We start from the raw sequence: 27651 nt of genomic DNA, 5'->3' as shown, positions 1-27651 counted from the left end.
TCCCTGTCCATCACCAACTCCCAGAATTCACTCAAACTCATGTCCACAGAGTCGGTGATGCCATCCAGCCATCTCATTCTCTGTCATTCCCTTCTCCTCCCACCCCCAATCCCTCCCAGCATCAGACTCTTTTCCAATGAGTCAGGGGTTTTAAAAGGTTTTTTGTATAAAATTAAAAAGCTTTTAATTTTATAACAGTTTTAGATTTACAGAATTACTGCGGAGATAGTGCAGCGAGTTCCCGTGTACTCCACACTTAGTTGCCTTTGTTTTGGCATGGTACATTTGTCAACATAAAGTAACTGATTCGGATATACTGTCATTTACTAAATACCATTCTTCATCATATTTCCTTAGTTTTCTTCTAAAGTCACTTCCTCTTCTAGGTTCCCATACGTGATAACACATTACATTGAATTGTCATATCTGCTTCGTTGCCGTATCTGACAGTTTCTAAGACATTTTTGCTGACCTTGAGAGTTTTCGGGAACACTGATCATATAGTTTTGCAGAATGTCCCTTAATTGGGACGTATCTGAACTTTTTCACTATGATTATAGTGGAGTAATGTGTTTTGGGGGAAGATCACAGAAGTAAAGTGTTACTTTCATCACATTAAATCAAGGCTGCTGCTGCTGCTGCTGCTAAGTCACTTTAGTCATGTCCGACTCTATGTGACCCCATAGACAGCAGCCCAGCAGGCTCCCCCGTCCCTGGGATTCTGCAGGCAAGAACACTGGAGTGGGTTGCCATTTCCTTCTCCAATGCATGAAAGTGAAAGTGAAGTCGCTCAGTCGTGTCCGACTCCTAGCGATCCCATGGCATACTATCAATATAACTTACTATTGATTTTAACTTTGATCATCTGACTTGAGATAGTGTTTGTCAAGTTTCTCCATTTTAAAGTAACTCTTCTTTTTTTTCTTCCTTTCCATAATTTTCTCTTTGAATGAAAGTCACTATGCGTAGTCCATTCTTAAGAAATAGGGAGTTACATTAATAACTTATTTAAAATTTTCCCACACAGGAGATTTGTTTATTTTTTCCCTTTGGTTTACTCAATCAATTATTTATTTATATTACTATGGACTTATTTTCTACTTTGGGTTATGACCCAGTACTATTTATTTTGTTGCTTAAATTGTTCCAGTTTTTGCCTTTGGGAACTCTTTCTGTTGGCTTTTGTGTTCCTCTGGCTTTCCCCAATTACTGTGTGTGTCTTAGCAGTTTATTAATTCTCTGGCACTACAGGATGCTCTAGGCTCATTTTGTGTATTTTCTGCCTCAGTCCTAGAACCAGCCACTTCTCTAAGGATACCCAGCTCCTTTTATCGAAGAATGGTATTGGAAACCAGGTCTGGACCCTAGTGTGATCCCTGCTCCAGGGGTGTCACTTCTTCTAGGCCTTCTCAGGCGGTCGAGCAAGGATAGCACATGCTCGGTTGCTCAGTCATGTCCAACTCTTTGTGACCCCACAGACTGTAGCCTGCCAGGCTCCACTGTCCATGGAATTTTCCAGGCAAGCATACTGGAGTGGATTGCCATTTCCTACTCCAGGGGATCTTCCTGACCAGGGAATCGAACCCGTGTCTCCTACGTCTCCTGTATTGACAGGCAGATTCTTTACCACTGCGCCATCTGGGAAGCCTATATATATATAGATAGATAGATAGATAGATAGATAGATATAGATATATTTCATATATCTATATATATAGTTCAGTTCAGTCGCTCAGTCATGTCCGACTCTTTGCGACCCCCAGGAATCACAGCACGCCAGGCCTCCCTATCCATCACCAACCCCCGGAGTTCACTCAAACTCATGTCCATAGAGTCGGTGATGCCATCCAGCCATCTCATTCTCTGTCGTCCCCTTCTCCTCCTGCCCCCAATCCCTCCCAGCATCAGAGTCTTTTCCAGTGAGTCAACTCATTGCATGAGGTGGCCAAAGTATATAGATAGATATAATAAACTGTATATATATGTATCTATATATAGATATCTGTAAATGTTTCTGTATTGGGTAAACACGAGTTCATAGTGATGTCTCCAATACTAATCCATTACCACATGGATCATTCTAGCCTATGCTTATTTTAGCTGTCCATTCAAATAGTGAGAAACCTGGCTCCCACCATATGCCATTCATTTATTTAATATTTAGTTCCTTTATACACGTGTAATAATTTCAGAGTTGTCAGCCTATACTCTTGTGGGAAATATCTTTATCAGTTATAGATCTTATGTACAGAAGAGGATCACAGAAGTGAAGTGTCAATGTCATCATGTTAAATCAAGGCTACATACTATCAGTATGATTTATTATTGCTTTTCCTTTAGTTTTATGTACTTTGCTTATATTCAAAGTGACTTAGGTCAGCACTTTATTTCCCACCCCCTTCAGTGAACTCGTTTTTATATGTAATGCTTTTAGATTCTAGTGTCATATTCTGAATTCTATCCTAGGATATCTCCTTTTTCTCATATATCAAAATTTTGTCTTTGTGCTGTAAAGTTCTGTGGATTTTGACAAATGTTTGATGTCTTGTTTTCACCATTACAGTATTGTATAGAATAGTTTCACCATCATAAATATCTCCTGCATGTCACATGTTTTCCTCTGTCTCCCCTAACCCCTTGGTAATCACTGATCTATTTACTGTCCTATAGTTTTGCCTTTCCAGAATGTCATATAATTGAAATCATGCAGTAGGTAGCCTTTCCAAATTGGCTCTTTCATTTAGCAAGACGCATTTAAGATCCATCTGTATCTTCTTGAGGCTTGGTAGCTCATTTCTTATTGTTGCTGAGTAACATTTCATTCTATGAATGTGCTACAGATTGTTTATCCATTCAATTATTGAAAGACATCTTGATTGCTTCCAAGTCTTGGCAATTGACAATTTAAAAAAAATTATTTATTTATTTGGTTTTGTGGGGTCTTAGTTGCAAGCCTGTGGAATCTTCATTGGGGTGTTTGAAGTTGTGTCATCTAAAATGGGGTCTACTTCCCTGACCAGGGATCGAACCCAGGCCTCCTGCATTGGGAGCACAGAGTCTTAGCCACTGGACCACCAGAGAAGTCCCCAATTTTTGGCAGTTTGGATAAAACTGCCATAAACATTCACATACAGGTTTTTATGTGGGCAAAAGTTTTCAGATGAGTTGGGTGTACACCTAAGAGGATTATAATTTGATTGTATGGTAACATTATGCTTCACTTTGTAAAATAGTTGCCAAAATATCTCCCCTAGTGACTGTATCATCTTGTATTTTCTGCACCAACCACTGAGTTCTTATTGCTCCACTTTATTGACAACACTTGGTATGGTCAGTTTTGGGGTTTTAGCCATTCTAAGGTATGTAGGAAATGGCAACCCACTCCAGTGTTCTTGCCTGGAGAGTCCCAGGGCCGGGGGAGCCTGGTGAACTTCCGTCTATGGGGTCGCACAGAGTCGGACACGACTGAAGTGACTTGGCAGCAGCAGCAGCAGCAGCAGTGATACTTCATTGTTGTCTCGATTTGCAGCTTACTCATCACAAATGGTGCTGAGGATCTTTTCATACACTTATTTGCCATCCGTATATCTTCTTTGGTGAGGTATCTGTTTGCCCATTTTTAAACTGGCTTATTTGTCTTCTCATTATTAAGTTTTAAGAGTTGTTGTTTTGTATAGTTTGGTATAGAAGTATTGGTATTGGGTCTCCATGTTGGCTCAGTGGTAAAGAATCTGCTTGCCAATGCAGGAGACATGGATTCAGTCCCTGATCCCGGAAGATCCCACGTAACAAGGAGCAGCTAAGCCCATGAGCCACAACTATTGAACCTGTGCTCTGAAGCCTAGGAACCGCAACTACTGAAGCCCGTGCACCTAGAGCGTGCGCTCTGCAGCAAGAGAAGCCAGTGCGGTGAGAAGCCTGCACCGCTGGAGAGGGGCCCCCGCTCACTGCAGCGAGAGAAACGCCTTCACAGAAATGAAGACCCAGCAAAGCAAAATAAAAAAAAATTATATAGACATAAGAAGTATTGGTGTGACAAGTTATTATTTGATATTATTAGTCCGTCCTCAGAAACATGTTTTGCAAGTATTTTCTCCTTTGTCTGAGGAGACATTGGGAGAAAGACAAGCAATCTGGGGGTTTTCTTTCATGGATCACAAATTTTTAAATGGAAGAAAGTTCAACTTAGCAATTGTTTTCCTTTCAAATATCTGTGCTTTTCAAAACTTTTGCTATTGATGTCATATTTTAAAACTCACCAGTAAACCCAAGTTCATGGAGATTTTTCTATTGTGTTTTCAACAAGAAGTTTTATAGTTTCACATTTTAAATATAAGTCTGTGATCAATTTTGACTTTTCACGTGAGGTGTAAAGTCTATTTCTACCTGGATTGTGTGTGTGTGTGTATGTGTAGTTGCAATCCAGTTGTTACAGCATCATTTGTTGACAAGATATCCATTTTCAGTTAAGTTGCCTTTGCTTTTTTGTCAAAGATCAGTTATCTACATTTGTGTGGATCTCTTCCTGGTCAGTTAAGTTGCCTTTGCTTTTTTGTCAAAGATCAGTTATCTACATTTGTGTGGATCTCTTCCTGGTCAGTTAAGTTGCCTTTGCTTTTTTGTCAAAGATCAGTTATCTACATTTGTGTGGATCTCTTCCTGGTCAGTTAAGTTGCCTTTGCTTTTTTGTCAAAGATCAGTTATCTACATTTGTGTGGATCTCTTCTGTTTTATGGATCTATGTGTCTCTTCGTTCACTGTTCACATCTTGTTTTGATTACTATAGCGTTATAGTAAATTTGGTAATTAGATAACGTGAGTCTTTCAGCTTTGTTCTTCTATATTGTGTTGGTCATGCAAGATCTTTTGCTTTTCTGTGTAAACTTTAGAATCAGTTTATCAAGATCTACAAGAGAGCTTTCTGGGATTTTGATTGAAATTATGTTGAGTCTATAGATAAAGTTGGGAAGGACTGGCATTTTAGTATTGAGTCTTCTGATGCAGGAACGTGTTTTGTTCTTGTTTTTTCTTTGGACGCAGTACTCTAAGATGTCATAATATGTACTTTCCTTACCGTGGGTCTGCTTTTGTCAGCGTGCTCATATTTTTATCTAGGAACCCACCTGGCTGGCCTTTTCAGTCTGTAAACTCTGTGCCTCCTCCTCCTTTTCTGGTTTTTGTAGATGATTTACATTTTTATGACCCCATTCGGTTCCCTCTTTTCGAAGACTCTCCTTTGGAGCGCGGGCCTCCTGAACTGGATTTCTAGTCCTCTTTTCTTCTTTCTGTCTCTTTGTCTTTTCGCTTTATAGACCGTTTTCTCAACTTTACCTTCCAACCCTCTATTGGGATTTAATTTGTTATATTTTTAATTCACAGGGATTCCTTTTATGTTGTTATTCTCTGAATGTTTTTATGGCATCCTATTCTATGATTCCAGTATTACCTCTTTGAAGAAGTCCATGATAGAATTTTGACACTTTATTCAGTTATCTGGCTATTCTTGGTTATCTGCACACATTTAAGAATTGCATTGCAGGTGGGATTTGATGACCATGGGTTTCACTGGAGAAAAATCTAGCTGGGCCTTTCTCTTGTGGAGTCTTAAGTGTTATGCAGTATTTATTTTTATTTTTTAAACAGAAGTATTGTTGACATGCAATATTATATTAATTTCAGCTATCCAACAGAGTGATTCAACATTTGTATACGTTATGAATCAATTACCATGCTAAGTCTAGTAACCATTGTCACCGTACAAACTTAGTGCAATATTGTTGACTATATTCCCTATTCACTACACTACATTCCTGTGACTTATTTATTTTATAACTGGAAGTTTGTACACCTTAAGCATCTTCACCTGTTTCACCCAACCCTCATCCCCCTGCCTTCTGGTTTGTTCTCTGTATCTATGAGTCTGTTTCCCTTTTGTTTTAAGTTCCACATGTAAGTAAGATCATCCAACCCTCATCCCCCTGCCTTCTGGTTTGTTCTCTGTATCTATGAGTCTGTTTCCCTTTTGTTTTAAGTTCCACATGTACGTAAGATCATATGGTATTTGTCTTTCTCTGTCTAACTTATTTCACTTAGCATGAGACCCTCTAGGACCATTCAAGTTGTCACAAATGGGAACATTCCATTCTATTCTATGGGTAATATTCCATTGTGTTGATATATGGATCATATATCAATGGTCATATATATATATATATATCATATCTTCTTTATCCATTCATCTACAGATGAACTCTTAGGTTCCCCTATATCTTGGCTATTGTGAATAATGCTGCAGTGAGCATTGGGGTGCATGTATCTTTTTGAGTTAATGTTTTCAGAAGTGGAATTGCTGGATCATATTGTAGTTCTATTTTTAATTTTTTGATGAACCTCCATACTGTTTTGCATAGTGGCTGTAGCAGTTGATATTCCCACCAACAGTACACAAGGGTTCTCTTTTCTCCACAACCTTGGCAGCTCTTGCTTTTTATTGTCGTTTTGATGATAGCCATTCTGGCAGGTGTGAGGCGACACCTCAGTGTGGTTTTCATTTGCATGTCCCTGATGATTAGTGATGTTGAGCATCTTTTCATGTGTCTTTTGGCCATCTGTGTGTCTTCCTTGGAGAAATGTCTCTTCAGGTCCTCTGCCCATTTCTTAATCATAGTGCTTATTTTTTTTTTATATTGAGTTGTATGAGATGAAGTCTTTCTTAAATCAAAACGTCTTTTGTTTTGTACTCAAGTTGGGGTCCTCAGAAGGCTCATCTTACCTCTTGCCTAGCGAGTAGAATCCTGAGGGTTGGTGCTCTGAGTTCTCAGGGGAGAAGGGTCATCAGTAACCAGAATACATGTGAATGTTCTTTAATCCCTCTGTTTTCAGCAAAGTAGGTATACGTCTTCAGTTCTGCCTGGTGTCTTCCAGGCCAGAAAGCCTCTGTTTATTTCAAAGAATAGACCTCCATTTTCTGCTGGGCTGGGCAAAGGGCCACTGCTAGTCAGGGAAAGAACCTGGGACTCTGACTGTTCCCCAAACAGGTTGCCAACCAGCCTTCCTTCTTTTATCCCTCACTCCTTCCCTCCTCCTTCCTTTTCTTCCCCCCCAGCTAGGGACTGAATCCATGCCCCCAGCAGTGGAAGTGCGGAGTCTTAACTACTGAACTGCCAGGGAAGTCTCCTGCTTTCAAGAGAATTGGTACCACCAGTTTCTGAACTGTTAACGGGTTTTTGCTGTTTAGACTGGGTTGGTACTCAGCTTCCCCAACAGCTGACTTAGAACTCAGCTTCTAGGGATTCCCAGGCTATTCACCACTTGTTCATCTGATTTCCAGCTTCCAGAATTCTGTTACAGAAACAGACTTACAGAGTTGGAGAATGAACTTATGGTTACCACGGAGGAAGTGTAGGGGGATGGGATAGTTAAGGAGTTTGGATTGATATGTACACACTGATATGTTTAAAATGTATAATTACCAAGAACCTACTGTGTGGCACATGGAACTCTATTCAATATTATGTAGCAACCTAAATGGAAAAGAACTTGAAAAGAACAGATCCATGTATGTGTATAACCAAATCACTTTGCTGCACACCTGAAACTGTCACAACATTGCTAATCAACCACATGTGTATTAGTCTCTCAGTCATGTCCGTCTGACTCTTTGTGACCCCGTGGACTGTAGCCCATCAGGCTCTTCTGTCTGTGGGATTCTCCAGTCAAGAATACTGGAGTGGGTTGCCATGCCCTTCTCCAGGGGATCTTCCCCACCCAGGGATCGAGTCCAGGTCTCCCACATTACAGGCAGATTCTTTTCCATGTGAGCTACCTGGGAAGCCTAATCAACTGTATTCTAATATAAATATGTTTAACATCTTATATTTTACAAAATATGTTTAATAAACATTTTACAAAATATGTTTAACATCTAAAAAAGCAAATCCAATTCTGTTACTTTTCTCTCCTCTTTGGTTCTTCCCATCTTTGTCTGTTTATACTAACTTAAAAAAAAAAAAAAGATCATTCCAGTATGGTTTGGGGAGGAAGCAGAAGTAATAGATGCATATGTCTAACTCACTATATTTACCTGGTAAGGCTGACATTCAAGCCCAGCATCTGCTCTCATTTGGCCAGGATTAGGCCTTAGCATTTGTTACAGATTTTAATGTTATCCCTGTCCAGACATGGTTTCTCCTAGTCATCCTTTCGGGTGAGTTCAGATGTCACCCTCTGTGCCCTGCTTTATTGTGTTCTTCCTTCTACTCCCACCCCCAAGAAACTTGGCTGTCTCTTCTCCTGAGCTTGCATAGACTTTGCGTTCATTGCTCTCACTGCATTTTCTGACTGTAATGTGTATATCTGCTTCGCCCTCTTGGGCCAGGAGCTTTGGAGGGAGGGGGAGGGGGCACCTCTTGTTTGTCTTTAGAGCGCCATCACTGACCCACTACTCAGACAGCAACAGACTTACCAAATGTTTGGTGCATGAACAAAAGCAAAAGCAGGTGATTGGTGGGGTGATGCTCTGGGGGTGGGCTTGGCGGGAGGCACCCTCCCCATCCCCTGTGACCTGCATGCAGGGCTGGAGTGGGAGCCCAGGCTGGGTGTCTGAGGGCTTCATCTCAGCTCTCTTTCAGGCCTTGGATTCATTCATTCTTTTTCTCAGCCCTGACCTTTTTCCTGAAGACTTTGTCCACGTGCCTGAGTTTGCGAATAGAAATATTGAGAACGCAGTGGGGCTGGGAGGTGTCGCTCCATAACTATCTCTTCCGTTTTCAATGTTCCTGTGCAGCAAAGGCAGGGCCGGGCTGGGTGGGGGACTGGTGCACAGTCACGGAGGAGGTGTCATTATCCTGTAATTGACGTGCAGGGCAGTTCTCTTCCCTGAGGCAGGCCCAGAGCATTAGCAGAATGACAGCAACATTTACAGAGCCCGGCCCCCTTGCTGGACAGGTCTTAGAGTGACACAAAGGCAGGGAGTGGAACTGAGAGGGGTTCTACACCCCACACGGCAGAGGTACAGAGTGGCAGCCTCTGGGGCTGCAGGCCCTGGGCTCTGCCAGCCTCCCCAGGCAGGGGCTGCTCTCCCCCACTGTGACAGAGGTTGGTGGGGAGCACCCAGAATGTCACAGCTGACTGACAGCCCTGCTTCTAGCAATGGTGCCTGGCCTTGGGCTGATTTCAGGCAACCAGGGGCCTTTCCTTGGCCTCAGATGTCATGCCCCTAAATGGTAATTAACCAGGTACAGCTGAGTCACTTGGGACGCCAGAGTTTCACAAATGAAATGCCTTTTCGGTCACACCTGCATAGTGAGACTAGAGAGGCCTGGAAGCCTCTCCACAATGATTCTCTCCACGTCATTGTCCTAGTCAAAGAAAGACTCGAGGACACTTTTGATACCCAGCTTAGAAGTGGGGTAATAAAAGATGATTTCTTTGGGTCAAGACATTATCCTATTTAAAATACAAAGAGTTTTAAGAACACATTGAACCGGTAGCCATCACCTAACGTGGATTAGTTTAATGTACTCTTTAAACTGCTAGAACTAGAGATTTTAGACTGCTTCAACTTCAGAGCTTCTCAAAGTGTGTTTCCCAGACCAGCAACATCAACATCACTGGGGAACTTGTTAGAAATGCAAAGTGTCCGATCCCAGCCCAGAAGTGCAGAATCTGAAACTCTGGGGTTGGGCCTCAGTCATCTATGTTTACCTGCCCTCCAGCTGATTCTGATGCACACTTCAGTTGGAGAAACCCCGCTCTTCAAGATTAGGAAAGTTTAAGAAAGCCCCAGATGGTGAGGGACTTGCCTGGGGTCACTAAGCTAGTTGATGGCCGAGCTGTCATCTTCAGATGACAATTGGTTGCCAGGATCTGGGGAGGAATTAACATTTATGGAGGGCTCTCTCTGTGCAAGTCACATAGCAGGAGTGTTATGCTCATTGCCATCCTGAAAACTGCCCCCAGTTTGTAGAGGAAGAAGTCAGGAGAGGATAGAGACAGATTTCAATCCTGATCTTTTTGTTTGTCTTCTTCTGCAATTACACTTGCTGTGTGGGTCCATGTGCTCACCTATAGATGGTGGAGACCCTGCTGGGTACTCTAAGTGGTTCCATTGGCATTCTGAGGACGCTCCTCTCTTGAGAGTGCTTCGTTTCTGGCTGGGTCCTGACTCTAGTCTGGAGCCACAGATGAGAGACCATCCCCCTACCCCCAGCCTTTCTTGCCCACTGTGTTTCCAGCTCGGCCTGGAAATTTGACTTCCTAGTTGAGCTCCTGCTTTTAAGTCCCGTTGCTGTTGAAGGGAGGCCAGAGCCTTACCAGTGTGACCGGCACACCAGTCAAAGGGTCTAGGGTGAGGGAGGGGTTTCCCACATCTGGGGTGGGAAGCCAGGCTCCTCCTGAGTTAGAGCCCAGGGCAGAGAAGACTCCGAGTGGGGTGGGAGGGGGAGCACAGGCGAAGCCAAACAGAAGAGGAAATTAAAGAGGCTTGAGTCTTCCTCCAGCTTCCTTCGCTGCATTTTTGGCAGGGATCGGCAAAGCTGGCCTGTCTGTAACTTTCCAGTCTGTCTGCTCATTGTCTTGCCCAGAAATACCAGATAAAAGAGACTGTGGAATGAGGAGCGAGGAGCTCAGGTCCCGCCCTCAGGATATTCCACCGACATTAGCTCTCTTTCAGGCCAGCACCCAACTCTCTCCTGGGCGTTGTGATGGGTGGATTAGTGGAGGGGCAGGGAAGGCATGTCCCCAGAACATTCCTCACCACTAGCTGGATGTCTGTCCCACTGACTATCTTGTGCCTGAAATTCCTCAGTGAGCACCGCTCCATTGAGTGTCCCGTGGTCTCATATTAAAGTAGAATGCCCGAAGAAGTGTAATACTTCATACCTTGCTGGTGGATGACTTACTAGGTTCTAGTTAAATGGGTAGGGGGTCAGGGAAAATGGACCGGGTGCTCTGAGTGGAGGGTTCTGGGAAAGAGAGGGACTATAGGAAGAGCAGGTAGGATGGCTGAAATGGCTTCGCCATGCTCAGACCAAGTAACCTGGTGCTGTGAGAGATCCGAGATGACAGAGAGGGCCAGGGACATTGAGGCAATGGGGGACAGAGCCAGCCAGACCTGGCCTGTTAGAGCTCTTTCTAGAGCCCAGGTAATTATGGGTCATTTTGTTCCTCACTCCAAGCCTCTTCTTTTCGTGAAGAGCTCCTACAACTTGTTTGAATCTCTCTCTCAAGGAGAGGCAATCTTCCCCGGCAAGTAGCACGTAGGCTCTGATTGTGTGCTCCTTAACCATCTTCTGAAGGAATGGATGTTGAGGAAGGCTCTAGGAAAACAAAGATGGGGAGAACTCCCCTTGTCCTTGTGGAGTTCACAGCCCAGTGGGCCGCGCCCAAAGTCAAACACAAAAGCTGAGATACAGGGCAAGCAAGGGACTCTCTGGGAGCTGGAGGGGGGGTGCCTCCAGTGAGGAAGAAGCTGCCCCCAGCTCTTCCATGGAAAGCTGGAGTTGGGGGCTGCTTGAGCTGGAAGTTGAAGAGTGAGTAGGAGTTTGCTAAGCAGATGGAAGCGTGGGAGTGGAGAGAGAGATAAGGGTGTTCCAGATAGAGGGGACATCTTGGGGGAGAAGAGGCATAGCTCTTCCAGAACCTGCAAATATGGTTGAATCACAGTTACTGTAAGAGTGTGTTTAGGAGAGGGCCAAGAGACAGTCCAGATACGGGATCTGGGCCAGGTCATAAAAGGTATTGAGCATGGCTACACTAAAGGGTTTGGACTTATATCCTGAGGGCAGTGGCTCCCCATTGGAAAGTTCATTAGTCAATCAGTGCTAATTGTCCAATAAGCAACCCCTAACATGTTAATAGCTCAACCTCAAAGGTGTGATTCTACTCCAGTGATGTCTGCTGAGACCTTCAGAGTCACAGTGGGAGAAAAGAGAAGGGTAGAGAAAGCACGCCGACTCCTAGCACCCCCAGCCTGGAAGTGACATGTGGAGTTTCACTCTTACCCTGTTCAATTTGGCTAGAACCAGGCACATGGCTCCAGCCTAACTGCAAAGGAGTCTGGGAAATGCTGGGAGGCACAGGCATGCCAGGAGAGTGCTATGGTCTGAGGTGTGGTTTGGGATGTTCACGGTGGCTGCAGATTAAAGGGCTGCGAGCTCGGAGACAGGGCAGGAGGCTCTTCCAATTGTCTGGTGACAAGGCGCTCCCTGCTCCCAGTTCTCTGCAGACTGCAGCCAGCTGAGCCTTCAGCTGGAAGAAAGATGAGTGGAGACAGCCATGAGGGAGGCAGATGGCTCAGGGGTGATGGGAGGTCAGTGATGGGCCTGTTGATAGATGCAAGGGTTAGGCACACATAGGGCTACAGGGCTCACCTTGGGCCTGACTGGGCCGGAGATGTTATTTGCGTCTTCAGAGTTCAGGGCCTCCTCTCTCCTAACCCCTCATTCACAACTCTCTGGAGCTCCTTATTATTTGTGGGATGAGTGAGCACGTGGTGAATGGAGCCATGGGTGAGAGTGAAGGGGCTTGGAGAAAGAAGGGAGTTGGATGGAAACATCCCTGGGAAAGAGTAGCCTTGAATGGCCTGTATTCCAAGGTGATGGCATTTCTCTGGTGTTCCTGAGCTTCATTGCCACCTATTTGTACCTCTGAGGTATAATGCACACTGCCACTTTGGAAGGACTGCTAGGTATTTTCAGAGGAAGCATTTGCTCATTAATGTCTGCATATCTGTGCTCGTTTTAACCCAATGCCTGGGTGTGTCCCCACTGCTGTCTTTCACTGATGATGCTGTGGTGACAGCAGGCCTTCTGCCCTGCCTTTGCTCTCCTGGTTGCCCTGTCTGATGTCAGGCTTTCGTGCCAACCTAAGGAACAGATGTCCCAAAGCTGGTATCAGGGAGGAGACCTGAGTTCTAGTTTGAAGTAGGCAGCTAACTCTCCGGATGATCTTGCAAAGTCATCCTGTGTTTCTGGGCTTAAGTTTCTTCTGGTAGGTGGGCATGGAAATTTTAAATGAAAGATTTTCAAGCCCTGACTTTTCCAGCTCTATAGGATGGAAGCTGAATATCCTAAGGGCTGAGCAGGAGTACCAGGAGGCTTCTTGGGAGATTCCAGAAGGTGGTCTGGGCTTGGCAGAGCTCACTGGTTGTTCCTGAGGCTGCGAAAATGGTGGTGTGGGTCTCAAGTGTAGGCCTCTGCCTTCTCTTGCCTTTTTGGGAAATGAACCTCTTTGAGAAGTGGGTGAGAGCCACAGACCATCTCTCTAGAAAACCCTGTGGTGTGCACAGAACCATACATATATCCTCTTTTATGTTTAATTTCAGGGGCTCATGGCCTTCCTAAAATGCAGCTTGGCTACCTGCCAGCCTTTATCTCCTTGGTGGGTTCTCGGTTCCTTTTACAAATTCAGTGCTTGCTCCTAGGCCAAGCTGGGGAAGAGCTTCAGGAGCCACAGGAAAGGCCTCAGAGGTGTTTTCTCTGAACTCACAAAGGACTGGATGAGGCTGGTCCAAAGAGAGGGAGAAAGCCCGTGCAAATGTAGATGGTGACAGCTGAAGGCACTTGATCGGTGGGGTGTCTGTGTGTGTTTGTCTGAGAGAGAAGGGGAGAGAGAGGGAGAAAAGGAGAGTGTGTGTATACTGGCATTCTTGCCTTGATAACACATCTTCTGGGAGGGATTCTCTACTCTTTTGTAATTAAGCTTTTTATTTTGAGATTAATTGAGATTCACATGCAGTTACAAAAAATAATACAGAGGAATCCCTTATATCCTTAACCTAGTTTTCTCTGTTGGCAATATTTTATAAAATAGAATACAGAATCACAATTAGGACATTGATACAATCAAGAAGCAGAATATTTCCATCACCACATGGGTCTTTCCTGTTCCCCTTTGATAGCCACGTCCACTTCCCTTCTCTGCCCTGATTCTCTACTTAACCTCTAAAAACTAATAATCTGTCCTTCATTTCTATAATTTTATCATTTCAAGAATGTTATGTAAATGTAATAATATAGTATAAGTGCAACTTTCTGAGACAGACTTTTCACTCAGTGTAATTCCCTGGAGATTTATCCAGGCTGGTACATTTACCAGTAGTTTGTTCTTTTTTATTACTGAGTAGTGATCCATGGTATGGATGAACCACAATTAGCTTAACAATTCACCCGTTTCAAGGACATCTGGATTCCTCTTTGACTCACAGATTATTTAGAAATACACTGATTTGTTTCCAAGTGTTTAGAGATTTTCCTGCTATCTTGCTGTTATGATTTCTAGTTTGATTCCTTTGAGGTTAGAGAATGCACTCTATATGAAATAGAAAACGAATTCTGTATGAAAATTCAGTTCTTTTGAACTTATTTAGATTTGTTTTATGGCCTAGGATATAGTCTATCTTGGCATATGTTCTTTGAGCACTTGAGAAAAATGTACAATCTGCTATTACTGGGTGGAGTATCCTGGAAATGTTGATTGGATTTTGTTGGCTGATGGTGTTTTTGAGTTGTTCTATATCCTTGCTGTTTGCCTAGTTATTAATTTTTGAGAGAGGAATGTTGAAATCTGAAAATGTAAGTGTGGATTTATGTTTTTATTCTTTTCAGTTCTATCAGGTTTTGCTTCACATGTTTTGTGTCTCTGTTGTTCGATGCATGTGAACTCAGGATTGCTGTGTCTCTTGGTGGATTAACCTTTTATCGTTGTATTCCTCTCTGTACTGACTTCAGTAGCACGTATACTAAAATTGGAGTGATACAGAGAAGATAAGCATGCCCCTGAACAAGGAGGACACACAAATTTGTGAAGTGTTCCACATTTTTGTTATTATGATTGTGATCATTCTATCTGTAAGAGTGTCAATAATAAAAATAAAGTTAAAAAATATTCCTCTTTGTCTCTGGTAATTTTTCCCCCTGAAGTCTAATTTATCTCCTATTGGTATAACCATTTTTCTTTCTTTTGATTAATGTCTATATGATATATACATTTGCATCCTTTTATTTTCAACCTGCCTATATCATTTTACTCAAAGTGAATGTGTTATTGACAGAATAGTGATTCATGTTTTTAAACTGGTATCTTTATTCACATTTAATGTAATTATTGATATTTTATGCAAGTTTATATTTTTTTTGTTCTCTCTTTCATTTTTATTTTCTTTTCCCCTGCTTTTTCATGTGCTACCTAAGCATTTTTAAACATTCCACTTTGACTTACCTATAATATTTTTCAGTTTATATTGTTTGTATAGTCTTTTTAGTGATATGTACATTATGCGTACATGACTGAACACATCATTCTGGTGTCATCATTTTACCAATTTGAGCAAAATATAGAAACTTTACCTTTCTTTATGTCTTTTTAACCTTCTCCTGATTATAAAGTGATAGTCTGAAACATTTCCTCTGCATATATTTAAAACCACATTAGTGTTATAATTTTTGCTTCAACCATCAAATATCACTTAGAAATTTAAGAGGAGGAATAAATCAGTTTTGTATTTACCTACACTTTTGCTCAAGTGTGTTCTTCTTTCACAATATTCAAAGATTTATTCAATCATTTCTTCTTTTTTTTCTAAAGAACTTCCTTTAGCCACTCTTTTAGGGGATAGGTCCGTTGGCAACAAATTATCTTAGTTTTCTTTCATCTCAGAATAAATTTATTTCCTGTTCATCCCTAAAGGATATTCTCACTGGATACAGGATTCTGGGTTGATAGTTCTTGTTCTTCTTTACCTTTCAGTTTCATGTTACGTTTCTTTTATGTATAAAAGTCAGGGGTTTTAGTTGTACTTAGGAGGGTGTATAGGGTAAAGTGTGCTTTTTCTGCCTTCCCAGAAATGGAAATCCTCTCTACTCCTTTTCCTGTATTACTTTTTAGAATTATTGAGAATGTGGTATTGTGTGTTTGGGAAAGTTTTAAGCAGCACAAAATGGGTGTGTGAGGATCCCCCTTTCAATTCCTATGTCTTGGAGTGGCCACATGGGTCTCCTGCCGCAGACCGTCCTGTTAGCAGTGCTTGCGCATCCTTTTCAAGAGAGTCTGTGTGCTTCTCTTCCTATACTTGGTAGTGACACCAATTTAAACTCCATTAACCATGAACGAGAGCAGTTACATACACTCTGGTTCTGTAGCACTGTGTGTATTTAAGTGTATTTGCCAACCTAATATATGAAAAACTGGATTGCGTTGCAGTTTTAATTTGCATTTCCTGCCACGTGTGAGGATGTGCCTCATTTCAGATGTATAAAGTGCATTTGTGTTCCCTGCTTTGTGGACTGACAGTTTAATTTCTTCTTTATTGTACATTTCTCTACTAGGTTGCTTCTTAGAGACTTGCACATGTTTGTACATGCACATTATTTATGTAGCAAGGAAATTTGCCCTATGCCTGTTAGCTATGTTGCCAATATTTTGTTCTTATTTTTTCCATTTTCTTTTGACTTTATTGTATTTTGTGGTGTTAGATATTTAAAAAAATTTGAACTCAGGTATAGCATTTTAAAAAATGGCATTTGGATTTGGGTCATGTTTTTAAAGTTCTTCCTAGTTCAAGATTATTGCAGATACTCCTTCATACTTTTCTTCTAACTATTTTCATAGTTTAATTTTTTGTTTATGTCCTTGATATATGTGATCCAATGTTTTTTCCCAAATCATTCCTGAATTATCTCAACACAATTATTTGAAAAATCTATCATGTCCCCAGGGGTTTGAAATGTCACCTTGATTTATTGTGGGTCTTCTCTGTGTAGGTGCTTATCTGCTTTGTCAGCAAATTACCTATAATGGCTGGTGGTCTGGGGTGGCTGTACTGAGGTCCTCTTGGAACCCTCTGCAAGGAGAGAAACACTTCTGAAGAGGGTTAGGGAACAAGCACGTCTGATTCTCCCCACCTCGGACTGTTCTGTGATTTGATCTCATGAAAATGGGCTGAGCCTGTTTCAGGGACATTTTCCAACCATCTTGCCCCATGATGGTCAGAGTTCACCTCTGTCTATTCTTCTTGTGAATCACTATTCCTGCTCCCTTCTTAAATATCTGCCACATCCACCCCTCATCCCTATTCCCCTCTTCTGCCCTTGACATCTGTCCACTTCAGGCCTTCACCCTTATGGCTTGCATTTTGAGAACCTGCCCAAATGTTTGTTTTAGTTATCTTGGCTTCCCTGGTGGCTCAGAGGTTAAAGCGTCTGCCTCCAATGCAGGAGACCCGGGTTCGATCCCTGGGTCAGGAAGATCTCCTGGAGAAGGAACCAGTAACCCACTCCAGTATTCTTGCCTGGAGAATCCCATGGACGGAGAAGCCTGGTAGGCTACAGTCCATGGGGTCGCAAAGAGTCGGACACGACTGAGCGACCGAACCGAACCGAACCAAACAAATCAGTGCAGAGTTAGTTGCTTGAAACAACACACATTTATTATCTCATAGGCTTATTATTTCTGTGAACCGTAGGTCCTGGCACATCTGAGCTAAGTCCTGGCCTTGAGGGCTCTCATGAAACTGTAATCAAGGTGTCCCCCAGGACTGGGTTCCAATCAGGAGACTCAGTTGGGGAAGAATCCATTTCCTTTCTCATGTGGTGGTTGTAGCCGTGGGATTCATGGACGCTTGCTTCTCAAAGCTAGAAAGGGAGAAAGAGTGTCTCTAGTGTCCAGCTACTATCGAAATGGAGCAAAATAGTGTATTGTGATCACCAAAGTGACACCTCATCATCTTTGCCAGATTGCACTGGTTAGAAGTCAGCCGTGGGTCCCACCCACACTCAAAGGTATGATCATCTGCAGGCAGGTCTCCTGGGATGCCCTTGGGATCTGTCCTCCGCATGGATAGTTTTCTACTCTAGTCCATACTTCACTGTAGAGGCAGTTTAGTTTTCCTAAAGCATATCCCTGACCTTACTAGTCTTCTGCTTAAATGTCTGCATTAGTTAAAATTCATATTTTCTTATATTAGCATGTATGTTTCTCTCCAAGGGCTATCTGGCAGTTCTCTGTCAAAATGGCCAGTGTGCAAAGCCTTTAACCCAGGCTGTATCCCAGATCTCTACCCCCACCTGAGTGCAGGAATGAATACACAAATGTAACCACTGTGGAATTGTTGGAAATAACAAAAGATTGGAAACAATCCAAATGGGAGGGGCTGGGTGAATACATCACTGTATATCCAATCAATGGAATACTACACAGCCACAAGATGAAGGAGGCAGCTCTTTATAAATTCAGGTAGCATGATCTATACCAGTGATTCTCAGAGTACGGTTCCTTGACCAGCAGTGTCACCTGGGAGCTTGAAGGAAATGTATGACCTCAGGTCCCACCCTGGACCGACTGAATGCAAGACCCTGAAGTGAGGCCCCATAGTCTGTGTTTTAGCAAGCCAGTGGGTAATTATGATACACACTCCATTTTGAGAACTATTGGTTTACAATATATAGAATTAAATGGAAAAGGTGGAAAGGTTTTATATATATATATAGTGTTACTGTTTGGGCATGAAGGGCAAAAGAGCTATCTTTGTATATGCATAAAGTATCTCTGTAAGTGTATATAAGAAACTGCTAACATTGGTTGCCTTTGAGATGGGGAATAGGATAGCTGGGGGCAGGGATGGGAAAGTGACTTTTCACTATATATCCTTTTGTACCTTTTGAATTCAAACCTTTTAACGTGTTGAAAGAAAAGTGAAGTCACTCAGTCATGTCCGACTCTTTGCGACCCCATGGACTGTAACCCACCAGGCTCCTCCATCCGTGGAATTTTCCAGGCAAGAGTACTGGAGTGGGTTGCCATTTCCTTCTCCAGGAGATCTTCCCGACCCAGGGATTGAACCCAGGTCTCCCGCATTGTAGGCAGACGCTTTACCATCTGAGCCATCAGGGAAGTCCTTATGTAAAATATTAAAGTACAAAAGGCCCCATCCCTCAGGCTTCAGTATACTTCCTTAGCTTTCTCTGTCGCCTCTCACGTGGCCTGTTCACACAAACCAAACTTGCCTCTTCACTCTCCCTTGGGATAGGGTCACATTTCCTGGCCATGGGCCTTTGCTTTCTTCTGTTCTCCCAACTGGAACTCCCTTTACTCTTCTCTGCATAATTAAAGCCAACTCAAAGGTCAGGCCCAGATGGTGCCTCCTTTGAGGGTTTGCCTGACCCCTGCCCTGCAGGCAGGATTAACCGGCCCTTCTCTCTGGCTTCCCCAGCCCTCTCTGCTGCCCACTGCCCACCTGTCTTCTTTAATAGGTGGTGACTCTCTGCAGGAAGGGACCTGGCCTCCCATGCCATCGTGTCCTCAGCGTCCAGCACAGGCTGCAAGTTGGTGCCTAAGAAACTTCTAGTGACTGACTGAGTGAATGATGGACACGGAGGTGGGGGCGCAGGGACACAGGGTGGCCCAGACAGTGAACAGGCCTAAGGGTGGGGATTGTCCAGGGAGGAGAGGCGTGAGTCTGGGCAGGAAAGCCGGAGAGAGACTGCAGGGAGACGCTGCTGGTGACTGGACTTTCTACCAGCTTCAGTTGGGGGCTAAGCCATCATCAATGCCTTGAAGGGTGGGGTGCAGTGCCCTTCACCTGGGGGCTCGTGGGATTTGATTCACTTTATTGGACAGGAGAGTTCTTTTAAAAGGCAGGATGTATATCTTAAAAAGACCTTACACAGACTGGCAGAAGGGCCAGTTGCCCTCCCAAGGGGATTATTCTGATTTCAGCCAAGTCGAGCTAAAGCTATTTTTTAGTATTAAAAAACATACTTCCCCCACCCCATGCTCTCCCTAACCTCCCTCCATCTTGAGAAAGCATCTGACATTTCCTGCACATTTTAACTTTCTAACCAAATAATGAAATAATCACATTGGCTCCTCAGTCACAGGATTCATTTTCTCTCATTCCTGGGCTTCAAAACTCATCTCATATTTTAATCTGTTTTGAGCTCTTTTCAATTGCCTTGGAGATAGAGCCAAAGGTTTCCTGAACTCCTGTTGCTGCAGTTGTTTGGTTTCAGTTCCTGTGGGGTATTTCCTTTAATAATGTGGTCTGTCTTGCAGCAGTGGCAGGAATTCTAGGGGGTCAGGCCTAGACCTCACACTTCATGGCTCCCTGACAGTCAGTGAATGCCCCTATTCCAACTCTGAGCATCTCATTTTCTGTCCTCCTCTTGCACGGCGCCCTCCCTTCTCAGCTGTATCGATGTTTAAAAGCCCAGCCTCAGGTAGAAATTGTCTCCTGACTACTCTAGGCTGCATGGTCCTTCCCTCCTATGAGCATCGAGTAAACACGAGAAACACAATAGCAATAACAAGCAGCATTTTGGAGCCCAAATATCTTTTATTTGGTGCCCCTTCTGGGCATGTTATGGATTAATTCATTTGACCCCACACTGCCCTCTAAGGTAGTATTAGTTTTAGTGTCTCCATTATTTTGATGAGTTATTGTTGTTTAGTGACTCAGTCATGTCCGACTCTTTGCAACCCCATGGACTGTAGCCCGCCAGGCTCCTCTGTCCTTGGGATTTTCCAGGCGAGAATACTGGCCTGGGTTGCCATTTCCTTCTCCAGGGAATCTTCCTGACCCAAGGATTGACACTCTTGCACTGCAGGTGGATTCTTTACCCCTGAGCCACCAGGGTAGACTGAGGTAAAAAGAGATTGGAGGACTTGCCCAAGAGCTGGAACACACCTAAGGTCAGTTTCAACCAGTTGAACTCTTGCTTTTCCTGTTTCCTGTGTGCACATTATAGCTTCCCAACCAGACAGCAGGCCATTGGGGTGGGTGCTGCATCCTTCCAGATGCTGTGTGAGGTGATGTCATTGTCAATGCTTGGGGGTTGTCAGAGCTCCATGTCTCATGAGAGACGAGACAGGGCTCTGATTTGGAGCAGGAGGCGGCTGTCTGTACCTTTCTTAGAGCCATTGGGGTGGTGGGTAGAGTTACTTGAGAACTTACCCAAGCTTCTTATTTTAGTTAGAGATGTAAGGGAACTCAGTGATGCAGGTGACAAGACTTCCACTTGGGGACATGAAACAGTATGTGTTACAGGATTGTTAGAGACAGTTGGGCACCCATCAAGGAATACCCTGTGACTCTGTGGAGAGGTGAGCTCACTGGCAAGGGTCCTCCTTAGGAATACAAGAAGGGTCCCTATGTGGGAAGACCTTGGCAATGGGGAGGGACCAGTGTCAACTCTCTGCTCAGAGGTTCCTCTTAGGAAGTGGGGTCTGGTCCTCCAGCTGGGTTGTTTTTGTTCCATAAAGATGACAACCCCGGGCAGGCATTTCACACCTGCAAGCCTTAGTTATCTCATCTGTAAAAGGGGAGGAAATGCCCAAACCTGCCTTTCTTGTGGGACAGCATTCGAAAAGGCAAATGGGAGTGTACCCACCAGGGGCAAAAGCTTCATGGCAGGTAGAGCTGGAATTACATGGCTGGAAACAGTTTCTCTCTGCGTCTCTCCTCCTGACATATTGTCTGATGGGCCTGTGTGTTTGTCCAGGCTCTTTGTATCTGTCTAGCTTCAGCTTCTCCCTTTCTGTCTTGGGCACCTCGCATAAACCTTCTGGGGCTCTCTTTTCCTCCACATCAGGGTTCTGAGTCCTCCCTGGGCAGCTGAATCCCTTGGATGTTTCTGATTGCCACCCCCTCCCACCCCCCAACCCCAAAGAGGTTCTGATCCCATGATCCCAGATGCATCTGAGGCTTAGTATTTCTTAAGGGCTTCCCCCAAATCCCAGCGTGCCCCTGCTTTGAGACCTGCTCTCCACATGACACAGCACAGGGCGTGAATGAAGACACAAGAGAGGCGAGAGGGTTCATTAGAATCTCAGCGTCCCGAGTAAAATTTTTTGAAAATCATGTTTAGTAGATGCTATGATACATTTTGGAGGAGGAAATGGCAGCCCACTCCAGCATTCTCGCCTGGGAAATCCCATGGACAGAGGAGCCTGGCGGGCTACAGTCCATGGGGTTGCAAGGAGCCAGACATGACTTAGTGACTAAACAATGATGACAACTTGATATGTTTTAAGCCTGATTCTGGATGTAATTTTGCAAGGTTAGATAAAATTAAATGAGTACACTGAAATTGTATATTTAGCAAAAGACTGTGCGGGTGAGTTAGCATGAGTCCCCTGTGGGATCGAGAGCTGGGACTCTGAAGTTGCTGGGACACCAGGGTAAGCAGCGGACCGGAGCCAGGAAGCCAGGTTACCAATGCCAGCCTGATCACTCTCTTCCTCTGTGAGTCTGAGGAAGCGTCCTCTTGTGTCTCGTGGGACTATTCACGCCTGTCTCACAGGGTCATTGCATGGGACGAGTGACATCGTTCATGAAAACTTTTTGAGAAACTAAGACTTCATTTATAGAAATGAAAATATGGCACGAACACCATTGTGTTCTGTATTCTGTTGCCTGTGAGTCTTTGGATGTCATTCCTTAGGAGGGCTGCCTGTCACAGGGAGACCAGATGTCCCAAATTCGTGGCCTCCCGCACAGGTTTACCCCACCATGTGCATTCCAGACCTCATCCACTTCTGGCACCGTTTACCAGCCCTTCCCCTTCCCAGCTCCTGTCTTCAAATTCCATTGCCTTCCACTGGTTTCTTCCCCTTCGGGGATAAGAGTATGCCTCCATCCTGTGGTAAAAAGAAAACACACCTGGGACCCTCGGGGCCCCTCTTTCCTTCCCCTTTGCCATACAACTAGGTTTCTAGGACATGCAAGTCATGGCGAGACCTCCCCTTTCCTCTCAGAGGCCACGCATTTCCCATGGCCGCCAGCCGCTCCATCCTTGTCTGCCTGAGGTCTCTGCCGCAGATGCGCTGTGGACCCTTTGGGACCCTTGATGACCCTCTGTGTGTGCCCTTCATGACACATTCTCCTTCCTCTGGCTCCCTCATCCTCCCTTCACCGTCACCCTCACCCTCAACTTGGCATCAGGATCGCCTCGTTTTAGGGATTCCACTTCTGAAATATTTCGCATGCCTGTAGCCTCCCCTCAGTGCCCACCACCACGGCCTTGGTTCAGCCCTCCTCTCACCTGGACTGTCTCTCACCTGGGCTGTTGGTCCAGCCTCTTAAGGTGTCCTGACCTCCCACCCTGGCTGCCTCTGTGCTCTAGAGTCAACTCAATGCAAAGCCCTTTGTGCTGTGCTTCAGTCCCGTCTGACTGCAACCCAGAGGACTGTAGCCTGTCAGGCTCCTCTGTCCATGGGATTCTCCAGGCAACAATACTGGAGTGGGTTGCCATGCCCTTCTCCAGAGGATCTTCCCCGAGTCTCTTGCGTCTCCTGCATTGGCAGGTAGATTCTTTACCACTAGGGAGCTTCCCTGGGTGGCTCAAATGGTAAAATCGTCTGCTTTCAATGCTGGAGACCCAGGTTCAACCCCTGGGTTGGGAAGATCCCCTGGAGAAGGAAACAGCAACCCACTCCAGTACTCTTGTCTGGAAAATTCCATGGATGGAGGAACCCCGTAGGCTACAGTCCATGGGGTTGCAAAGAATCGGACACTTCTGAGTGACTTCACTTCTTTACTACTAGCGCCACCTGGGAAGCCCCTTGTGCTCTGGCCCTTGCCTACATCTCTTCCAACTTTTCCTTTCACATTTGCATTCATTCCTCAGGTCTGTCCTGGTGTGTCACGGCTCTGGGATTTTCCATATTTCGTAATATATCCCTGTAAAACCTTCCTGGCCTACCACTACCCCAAACCTCATGCTGGAGAAATGTTCGTCTTATAAATCCCAGCTTAACTGTCAGATCCAGCAAGGAGCCTGCCCTGATCCTCTGCTCCCTCCTCCTGCGGGCTCAGCCTCACCTCAGGCTCTGAGCCCCTGCTGCTCAGCCTTGCTGCTCTCAGCCTCTCCTCACTCTCTGCATTAAGCACACAGCACGTGCGCCTCAGACCTGGGAGCTCCTCGAGAGAAGGCTTCGTGCCTGGCGCGCTCTCTTTCGAGCTCTTGCTCTCAGATTTGCAGAGTCTGGGCAGAGCTAGCACTCAATAAACGTTTGTATTACAGTCGAGTTGACTGACATGCAAAGAACAACTGGAAGTGTCTTGACAAGCCATAGTGACTTTGGAGTACCCAAGGAATGACTTGGGTATTGTTCCTGTATTCCAATGCTTGGCAAAGTAGTTATCCTCACCTGGGATCAATTTATTGATTCACAGATTTTGAGGGTTGTCTTGACTTGTCCACCCTCCACCATGTTCTGATCTCTGCAGACAGTAGGGAGCTTCCTCCAGGAAGGCCCCGTTCTGAACAATTCCAGGTACCTGCATCCTGGGATGGTATGACTAGACATGTGGAAGCAGCCAGAGCACTGCAGCTCTGAGCCAGGGAGTAACTCCAGTGTTCTGTGTGCTTTTCTGGATTCTTTTTCTGCATCTGCATCCCCCGATGATGAGGCCCCTCCAGAAGGCCAGCGCTCTCTTCCTCTGTCCCTCCCCCACCCCCACCTCAATACAGATTTTTTTTTTGCTCCTGTTTGTACCACCCATGGCTTCCTTTCCAAGGTCTCTCCCACCCTTCTCTCTTGAGGAAAAAAAGAAAAGGATGGCTGGTTAGAGTCACAAAGCATCCTCGCAGAACTGACGCCATCAGCTTTTGATGGGTTTCAAGGGGCCATACTTACAGGGCAGGCCTTCTCTGGCCTCCTTTTGTATCCTTGAACTGTTGTTAAACTCATTCTTGAAATTTTCCTTTGTACATTCTGCCTGACTCCCTCTCGCAGTCCTATCTGGTGTCCCGTCACACACTAGAAAACCTTTAATTTCAACTGCCTGTTATAGCTAAAAGTGTGTTATGTTATTGAGTGGAGTGTTGTTATACCCTGTGAGAGTGTGATATTATATATTGTAATAATGTCTGTTCCCTGTCATTTTCTTTGAAAATCACATTTCAATCATCTTCATAGACTCCTCTTTCTAAACTGGCTTGGAGAGCTTTCCTTTATCCTGGAGTGAAAATGACAAAGATGGGAGAAAGCTTGGCTTTTCGCAGGGGAGGGAAAGGCACGAAGCTCGGGTGTAAGAATGTCAGGCCCCAGCCCTGGGGAGCCGTGGGTGTGTGTTTGCGGGTGGGTGGTCATCAGCTCTCTGTCTCTGCCCTGGGTTGTCTGTCCTGTCCCCCTTGTTGTGGGGTGGGGTCGTGAGTTCTGGCCAGTAGAGTGTGGACAGAGGGTGCTGGATTTCACCTCCCGGTTGGAGCGTTTAATGACCAGCTCAAGGCCCTGCATAACAGGACGGTCGGCCACATTTGAGAGCGTGGCTTCTGCCGCAGCCTGGAGCCCTGAGTGACGGCAGCAAGCCTGGTCTGCAGTGGATGGTTGTTGTTACCACAGCATGAGCTGGTTTAGCCACACTGGCCTAGCAGTTGGTTCTGTGCCTAAAACAGTTGTGCTCTGTGACAACAATGTAAACTGTGTGTCATGTGATGCGGGCAAATGTGAAAATGAAAAGGGTGAAATATAGTCGCCCATGTCCTGGGAGCATAAAACGCACTTCCGCTGTCTCAGGCCATGGAGATGCTGGGGGTGGTCTGTACTGCCTCTCCGACCGAGGCAGGAAGGCGGGGAGGACCAGGGCAGGGGTGGCTCGGGCAACGTTTGAGTGCCAGTCAGACGTGCCCCGGAGCCCCGGCAGCTCAGATCTCAGCAGTCACCTCCGTGCTGTGGGGGTGGGGGGAGGCCTGTCCTGTGTCCCGCGCTCTCGGCGCTGGGGGGGGGGGCATCTGTGAGGATTCCCTGTGAGCCAGAGACTGAGCGGGTGCGTTTTCTCCTTAGAGCTCTTCTTTGTCTTGGTTTCATTGTCACCTTTCCCGTGTGACAGCGTCAGGGCTCTGGAGAGGCAGAGGTGAGAAAACGTGAGGGCTGTGTCCCGTTTCCCAGCTGTTTCTCTGAGCAGAATCCACAAGGAGGGGAAGCCTGTCCCTCTGACCCTGCGCCCTCATCCTCTGTATCCCCCACCCCCGTTGCTCTGGCCCTTCTCCCTGGGCAGCTCTTCAAGTGGCTGTTTGCTTCCCCACAGAGTGAGTATGTTCTCTAGCCCTCCTGGGACAGACCTTTTAAGGTGTTTCAAAGTGACAATCTGGTGATCTGGTGGATTCCTCTCAGTGCAAACGCTGTTGATGAGTGTGGGCTGCCTGGGCGGGTCAGCATTCCTGGACTGGTTATTAATGCTTACTGTGCCCAGCTCTGAGCACAGTACCCCCCCACCCTGGCAGCAGGGGTGGGGGAACTCAAGACTGTGGCCTGGCACCGCCCCTAGACCCTTGCACTTTAATTGGGGAGGCAAGGCTGAGCCAGTGGAGGGTTCAGAAGTGTGTGTTAGGAACTCTGGGTGGAGATCCAGGCCATGAGAAGGGGCTGAGGAGATGGCAAGAGTGCTCTGCGGTCTGGGATGGTCCGGGAGGCCCCAGGTCACTGTCCGGGGGCCTGAGTTTCCCCATCTGTCCAGGAAGGAGGGCGGGTTTGTGTTTAGATTGTCTGATGATAAGATTTTCCAGGAAAGCCAGTTCAGCACTGGGCCCCCCTGATACAGATTTGGAGTCTGTGCGTCTGGAATGGGGCTGGGAACCTGGCTCTTTATTTCCTGTCTGACCTCCCCTCTCCACCCTAGTTCTGCCTGGGAGCTGGAATGTTGGGGGTTTAGCGGGGGCAGGCTGTGAAAGGTGTGGGGGACTTCTAGGGGGGTCTTGGAGATGCCGAGCTCCGGGTTGAAAAGTACTTACCTCAGCTGGGACGGGTCACTCGGTGGGGAGATGAGGACATTGTTCAACTCCAGTTGGTCGATGAATAATCTGCCCACCTAGTTAGCTGGACCAGGGAGGGTTTGTTGACCAGGGTGCCCTTTGGAGGAGAGCTGGAGGCAGCCTGTCTGCTGGTACTGCTTGTGTTTAGCCTGGACGTGACAGTGTGTCAGGCTGCTGGGGAGGTTCTCTGAGCCAGCTGGTTCTGATTCTTTAGACCAAATGTGGGAGTTGGGTCCCCACGAGAGACCAATGAAATGGGCAGCCCCGAGTGGGCCTGAACCTCTCTGAGTTGGAAAACGCTGCTTATCAATTAAGCAAACCCAGCCGGGTGCGCAGAGGACCCCATTCCTGGGTGGTTCTCAGACTTCCTGCGCCGTCCTGAATTGCCTGGCGGGCTTGCTTAAAAGTGTGCTGGGCCCACCTCCAGAGTGTCTGACAGTGGCTCGGGGCGTGGGGGGGGGTGGTGGCTGGGCGAGAATTTGCATTTCTAAATTCGCTTGCCAGGTGCCGCTCCCAGGATCACACTTTGAAAACCAATGCCGAATTCTCAACCCACTAGCCTGGGAGCAAGGGTGGTTTCTACAGACTCAGGACCCAGTCGCTTCCCCCTCCCTCAGGTTACTTATGCTCTAATCGGGGACCCAGTCCCACCCACCCAGATCAAGGGAATACGAGCCAGTCAGTGTCAAAGCACTGAAGTGATCCCAAGGTGATGGGGGCACCAAGAAGCCTGGGGAGAGGGAGTGTGCCGTTGGGGAGAGAGGCGTCCTCGGCAGAGAGGTGGTAACGGCGGGCAGAGCTGGAGGACTGTGCTGTGTGCTGCACACATGTGACCGGGGAAGGCAGTGGCGCCCCCGGAGTTGTGCCTGACAAATGAGAGGGTCCCTGGAGCTGGGCCAGT

At 45.8% G+C, this 27651-nt stretch overlaps 1 protein-coding gene and 1 non-coding gene across 2 annotated transcripts in view; both read left to right on the top strand.

The window, feature by feature from the left end:
• Positions 1–27651, top strand: part of ZBTB7C (zinc finger and BTB domain containing 7C) — a 390531-nt gene that overhangs the window by 32225 nt on the left and 330655 nt on the right. The window lies entirely within an intron of this gene.
• Positions 14717–14822, top strand: LOC129549930 (U6 spliceosomal RNA). The gene has a single exon (XR_008684735.1). It is a non-coding gene; the product is annotated as a U6 spliceosomal RNA (small nuclear RNA).

Source organism: Moschus berezovskii, chromosome 28, assembly GCF_049115385.1.
Source record: "Moschus berezovskii isolate FMDL1 chromosome 28, NW_MosBer_1.0, whole genome shotgun sequence".
NCBI lineage: Eukaryota > Metazoa > Chordata > Mammalia > Artiodactyla > Moschidae > Moschus > Moschus berezovskii.
The sequence above is the reverse complement of the archived record's forward strand: the minus strand, read 5'-3'. Positions and strand labels throughout refer to the sequence as shown.